A 7,227-nucleotide genomic window follows, 5' to 3' on the forward strand; every position below is an offset into this window, starting at 1 on the left:
TGGATAAATATTTTTTTAGACAGCAATGTCAGATTTTTGCACAGAGCAAGAAAGGAGGCCTGATTAGCACAGTGTGTGATGGCCCTAATACTTTTTTTTTTCTCATAAATTCTCTTCTGTATTTGTCTTCTTCATCACTGCAGATTGCCAGCAGCCTTCAGCCATCCTGTGGTGATCTGGTACACCAGGCCCTCCTCCACTACAGGCTTTTGCAGGCGCTGACCTCTCAGGATGAGTTTCTGAACATATTTTTTTTCCTAATGAAGACCAAGCCAAAACTGACACATCACTATCGAAATGATCCTGTGGGATGTGAACAGTATGTAGCTATCAAGTAGCTGTGCTTCAAACCACTGTAAATTCATGTGCTATAAACTGTCCAATCTATTCAGCTCACTATGTATTTTAATTTATCTTTCTTAAAGAAAACATATGCAGAACTGATATTTTTTCTTTAATTTCAAAATATTATTTTTATTTCCTATTGAGAATAGCAGGAAGATTTATATATATATGTACTCACAGCAACCATATCTACCAGTATTTCTATAGCTCATTACTGAATCTAACGAAGCACTATTCACATTCACGTCAGTGATATATATTCAGTAGCATAATTTATGACATTTGCAACACTGGATGGATACTGACTAGGAAATTCTAGCTATGTGTGATACAGCACTGAAAAAAATCTGAAGGAACACATTTTTAAACGCAAGGTCTGAGTGCTGATTGACATGCTTTGTACGATAGTAAAATCTGGCAGGTGCATTAACTTGCATTCCTCTGATCTGTACACATCCACACTTGTCTTCTTAGGGTACTTGGTAATAAGCTTCTTTAAAGATCCCTGAGTAAGCACTGAAGATAATATCTGGAGTATGTAGCACTCAGTCCTTTTAGAATGGCTTTTTCCTGCTCCTTTCGTTTTCTTAAGAAAATGTCAGTTTAATCATATCTTAATGCTTTGATAATGCGTTTCTTTACATAGCTGTAGAACACTCACTTCAGTGTTTTAAAAGAATTAATGTAGATGTAAAAATGCCAGTTAAATGAGATTTCTTTCAACAGGCTAACAAAACTGAAGTGCAAGGCTTCAAAACTTGCAAGACACTCGCACAGCGACTCAAACGTGCCACAGCAGAGGCCACTCTGTGTTTACCATTGCTAAAGAAATTTTGTCCCCAGTTGGCAACTTCAGAGAATCTATATACAAGCTCACCTGCTGTCAAATGCTATATTCAACTTTTTCAGAAATGTTTATTTCCGATTTCTACCAAGCAATCCACAAATTTCACCAACCCAGGAACCCCTGTGGCAGCCCTTCAGTAATAAATATTCGTTTCCAGAGCTAGCCAAACTCATTATACTTGCCAAACTCATTAACCCTGCTACTGCTGAACAAGGTGAAGAATTGCATCATGTTGCCACTGGCTTGCTCCATACCAACAAATATGTTACAAACCAGTAACATATTCTGTGCAGGTTGTCATGAAAGAGCAGGCACACCATAGATGGGGCTGAGGGAAGAGCCTTCAGAGGCAGGCATACATTCCTCAGCTGAGTTCTTACTTGGTTCACAGCCTCCAAAAATATATCTCAAACTGCTTGTGTCTCTAAGCAAAAGTAGCCATGACTTTACTTTTCAATTAATTTCTTCTTACAACTTATTCTCAAATACAAAACTTTCTTGTTCAGTTAAATAAAATTAACCTATTTACAAAATAAAATTAAATGTGTTGCAATGGCATACTTAGAACTGGCCCAGGGAGTATTTGTGTTTGGCATTTAAGAGAATCTGCATACTTAGGAGATTCTACAGAATTCCTTCTTCACTATTACATTTGACTATCAAGAGACATCTATTCTTTAAGTATAATGGAATGGTTTTGTGATTCTTGTACGTTAGTTGCTAAGATTAAAAGAGGCTTTTTCCTCCAAGAAGAGCACAATTTATGATGTACTGCAATACACATTGCAGGAGATAAATTGACAACTTGCATGTCTTCAGCTGTAATCACTTTCTATAAGTAGAAAACGCTTTTTATTCCCTGTGTGTTTTGCAAAAATTAAACATCCACTCTGAAATCCAAATGCAATTTGGCAGAATACAACATCAAGTAAGATGATCCTACCTTCAGGTATTTTGTTTGAAATGTCAGCCAACACTCTTCAGTGTTTCAATGGGGACAGAATAAAACCAAGGGAATTCTTCATCCACACCCATATGACTTTAATGAAATTAATTTAATGGATGAATGAATACATAGGTCTGGAATATTTGTGGTCTGATATTATTTTAAAAATACTTTTACTACAAATTGGTTTCATATGAATAAAGGTTTGGAGGATATGTCCTTTTTATGCCCTATGTCAGAACAAGTATGACCAAGGCCAAAATTGTAACAGAAATAATGAAGCACAATTATTCAGAAAGTTCATCTTTCATTTATGCCCTTATCTAAAGCATGTGTAGATTAATCAATTTTTTTCCAATGATACAGTAGTCTTTGGATGAAGTCCTTACAGAGGCACAAAATTTACAAAGTTACATAGTTGTATAACAAGTGAAAATGTGAGAGAACCAAGACTTTCTTACCTTAAAAACCTTTATCCAGGAGATTTTGAAAAATTCATATATTATTAAAAAATGTTTAGTACCATTGTTCCAGATTTTTGTTTGAGCAAATTGTACTTTTGGTTTTGCTCCAAGAGGATGTTTCACTCCTGAACTGATGAAATCTTCAGCCATTTTATTTTGAGATATGTTGGCTTGATTTCAGCCCTATTGTTTGACATCATTTTTTGGGCTGTTTCTTGTAACTGTACAGACAAGTCTGTTCTTGTTGCCCCCCATCATCAGGATGAATCCATTTTTCTTTGCTTGGTTTATACCAGGGATAGGCAGACACAGCTAACATCAAGAAGAGCCACTAAAGCCATTACTTCTTCGTGAGCACTAGCTGGGTCACAGCAGACTATTTTGAGGATTAATAATTGGACTTCCTAAGTAAAAAGTGAAAATGCACAAATCCTTTTAAAACTGAGAATTGGTAACAGTTTCAGAATTCAGAATAGAAATTGCATTAACGGGGCTTTTGTCTTTGAACTCCAATATAGATATTCCAACAACAAATTCTCTGGCTGGAAAAGACATGCTTTATTGGCATACCCAGAAATACAACTTCTCTTAGATGAGAAAGAACAAAGCTCAGAAGTGTAATGTAGAATAGCAGACTAAAGGAAATAGAAAGAACTGCTACTGTTGAAACAAAGAAAATACAGAATTTGACACAAAGTCTTTCTAATGAGTAACTTACAGCTCTTAAAGCTAGTATCTAGCTGTTCTCCTCATCCTTCTCATGCCTTTAAAACTATGTGAGATAGAGACTGTGATTTTGTTATAAAGAGTTGCGGATAAAAAACATGAGCCAAAGATACTTAGGGCTCTTGTTTTGTTCTGCAACTAAATATTATGGTAAGTTCTCATCGAAACAACAGGATGCCTTAGGACTGCAGAGTTTAAAAGTGGGTCTCAACAAGTCTATGGGGCATACGATGCTTAGAATTAGACTTTAAAAATTAATTATTGATTTAATTTCCCAAATTATTATCTGGGGCTATATTTGATAGGTATATCTTGAAGTAGGCTCACTATGTTCATATAAAATGAACTCAAACTACCTAACAGAAGTTCTTTCTTCTGCTATTGAAAGAAGGTGTCACAGTTTTGATAAAAAAGAGAAATTGCTTTTTTATCAAGTCTAATGAATGCAAAGTCTAGCCTTCCAAACTTTATTTGTGCCTTCCTTTCAATCTCTTTTTGTCCTCCAATGAGCCATAAATCATCAATAATTGTGAAGTAGCAAACAATGCATCAGCTAAAGGATGTGACCTCTTTATCATTATGCACCTCTAACACCCATTTTCTTCTATTGCATGTTGCATTAGCTTTACAATGAACAGGAAATGCGCAGGGCATGGACCACAGGATCTGGATTGTGTGTTCTCCCAATGAAAGTCCAGTCCTGACTGGACTTAATATTGCCAATGCCAATCTTAAAACTAAACAATTATGGATGTTAGTATATCTGATTAGCCAAGATTACCTCCAACTTTTAAGCTCGTTCTGTTTCATGCTGCATAAAGCTGTCATTATATTTGAATTCTGGGTGTGGACTTGTCACTGTAAAAGTATCAAAAAGGAATAAAGATATTAGATAATTCAATTAACTCAGTTTTCACCTGTTTCAATCGGAGGTTCTGGATCTTCTAAGGAAAATTTCTTAAAGACTCCACAGAGGGGAAACATGTTTCCCATGGTGAAAATTGGGGAAAAACACCTCCTACTGGTAATTTTTTATTAAGAAAAGGCAGACTGCCAGAAGCTTTCAAGCATGCATTTATTTGGTCCTTACTCAATAAATCCTCTTCTGACACTCATTTTCTTGTGAAGAAATAATTGTCTGATTGCTAAACCTCCCACTTCTGGGCAAGATTATTGAAGAGATGACAAATAGCAAGTACTGTCTAACATCTTTCTCTCTTAATTTTTAGACATCAATCAGTCAGGTTTCCGATTTCTACATGGCATCTGAAGGGCATCAGTTTCAGTGATTGAAACACTCCCTATGTCACTAGGACAACGTTCAGTGTCCTCACTAATAAATCCAGGTCTCAGTGACCTTCTATCTTCAATTCCAGAGACTGCCATGTGCTGTTTATTTGACTGCGGAACCTAACGAATGCTAAAAAAAATTAGTTTATCCTTTCTTATGCTGGAGAGGATCCAGAGGATGGGTTATGATCATTCACTTTTCTTCTTTAGGGGCTTTGCTGGGGCTGCCTCTGAAGTACAGCCCTGACAGACTTAATCCTCTTTTTTTCTGTGCTGAGGGGAAGACAAACTAGGAAGCAGGAAAGTCATTTAAACAAAACTGGGCAAATTTACAAATGTAGAGCTGATGATATTCCACTTGGCCTCCTTTTTTTCCAGATCCTGGCCCTGAATTAAATACTGTCAGGTAAAGGTCTTGCTGGCATGGAGGCAATGCTGGCGAAGGAAAGCCTAGTAGCAAACAAATAAAACTTACAAGCTCTCCACTGAGGAACAGTATCTGCCTTTACATTTATGTGTAGATATGTGATCATGCCAAATTTAACCTGGGTCTGTTTTCCCAAATGAAAAGGATCCAGGTACATGTTTCTGTTCTGCAGTTAGAACAGAGCACATGCCACCGCTCTCAGCATACTTCTCTTTTGCCAGGGTTACACCAGAACATGCATCACATATGACCTGCTGTGAAATGTTTGTGACATTCACATACAAAACTCAGCGGTCAAAGCCCACATAATTGGAAGAAAGTTCCTTTCTCTCTCTCTTTCAAACCCACACATCTACTGCAGTGCTGAGTGGAGCCAACTAAAGAAAGTGGGGCTTGGACAGTTCAGAGGGCTTGTTCTCTTATTGTCCTATGCGCAATTCAGGATGCAATGAAGTAAATACAGGAACAAAGGGTGGTGTCCACATGGTGGTGGTGATGTCTAATTCATTCTGGTTTTGAGGCTTCCTCCCTTCCTGCCTGGGAGAAAGCAGAACTATCTGCACCTGCGCCTGGGAAATGGTTGCTTTTTACTCAGATGTAGTAGCATTAGATGTCTTGGATTGAGGGATGGAGCCCCTCCCAAGTAAACCCAAAACAGCGACAAGGTAAAATAAGGATTAATGTCAACCAATAAGATCAAAGTTAGAAGCCATGGATTTAAAATCTTACTGAGAAAAACAGATTCTGAAACAAGCTCTTAAAAAAACCTTGCATCAAAAATATAGATTGCTTCTGTTTCTGCAATGTATTTTATGGATGTTAGGCATTTGAATTACATTGTGGAGACAGAATTTTCAAATGGCTTTCCACCTTCTCCCTTTCCCCACTGAGGGTGTCCTTTGTGATGAACATTCTCCACTTCTGGGTAATTATGTAATATGGCAGTCAGCCACTCATCAGTCTGTCTAAAGTTTCCCTCCTTTCATATCTGGTACACATTAGGATTTTGAAACTCTAAATCCCACTGGAATCAAATGGCAGTCTTCCCCTTCCAGCTTCACAAATTCAAATGGTTACAGGAGATAGTTTATATGCAATATGAGGGAGATCTAATAATATGTATTTAAATGCAATTGTGAGCCAGTGCCATATATTCTTCAGAGTCTGCACAAGGCATCTCTTGCAGTACCTTGGTCTCTGCATTGCACTACCCTGAGAGACTTAAGGCATGTCATATAATAAGGAACCAGGGGAAGAAGTGAATCTGCAAATAAATATGAAAGAGATTTCATATAGAGTTACAGATATTGAAAAATTATAGATTATGAAAAACATAAACCAAATTTTTATTTATTTGAATCTTGGTTTCCTCTATTGATACCTCTATATCATATCACAAAATGATCAAGAATTTACCATAAGAGAAATATGACAGCCCAAAGAGAGCAGCACAGAAAAGCAGACCAAATACCACATGGTCTCACAACCTGCAAATTCATGTAAGGCATTTGTACCTATAATTCAACTTGAGCCAATTCTTAAATTTATCTCTGGACAGAATAAAGTAAAAATACTCTCCTCAGATATTTTGACAAAAATGCTGCTTTGCAGAAATATTTTCCTAGCATTAAATTGTTCTAAAATCATTGGAAACATATTTCAGTAAGAATACTTAAAGGAGACTAGCATAATTGGCTGGAAATATTAATATTATATGTTTTTCCTGAATAATGAGGGGTTCTTGCAAATAGTAGGTAGTATATCAGATTCACAAAATTTGCGTAGGAAGCCAAATATAACCATAATTTCATTAAAAATATTGAGCATTGTTATGTATTGTACTTTGCAATGTTCTCCAAAGGGAACTATAGGAAGCTTCATCACTTCAATCTCTTAAGGTTGGATTAAGTAAAACACGTTGGGAGGAAAAAAATTGCAACTGGTAGATACAGAAGACTAAACATTTCTAGCAACAGATCTTTTCCATTTCCCATTTGATTTTGGTATATTAACGTGAGAAATACAGAGAAGCAGAATTATGCATCATCACAGCATAGTGTTACTTTCCACAGATAGAATTTATCCGGTAAGATTTTAAAAATCCTGGTGCTACAGCAGGGAAAGCCGAGGCTGTCAGAAACTAGGCTGAAACCTGAACACAGTTCAGCATGCACACAGTTTC

This window comes from Melospiza melodia, chromosome 1 (assembly GCF_035770615.1).
Source record: "Melospiza melodia melodia isolate bMelMel2 chromosome 1, bMelMel2.pri, whole genome shotgun sequence".
NCBI lineage: Eukaryota > Metazoa > Chordata > Aves > Passeriformes > Passerellidae > Melospiza > Melospiza melodia.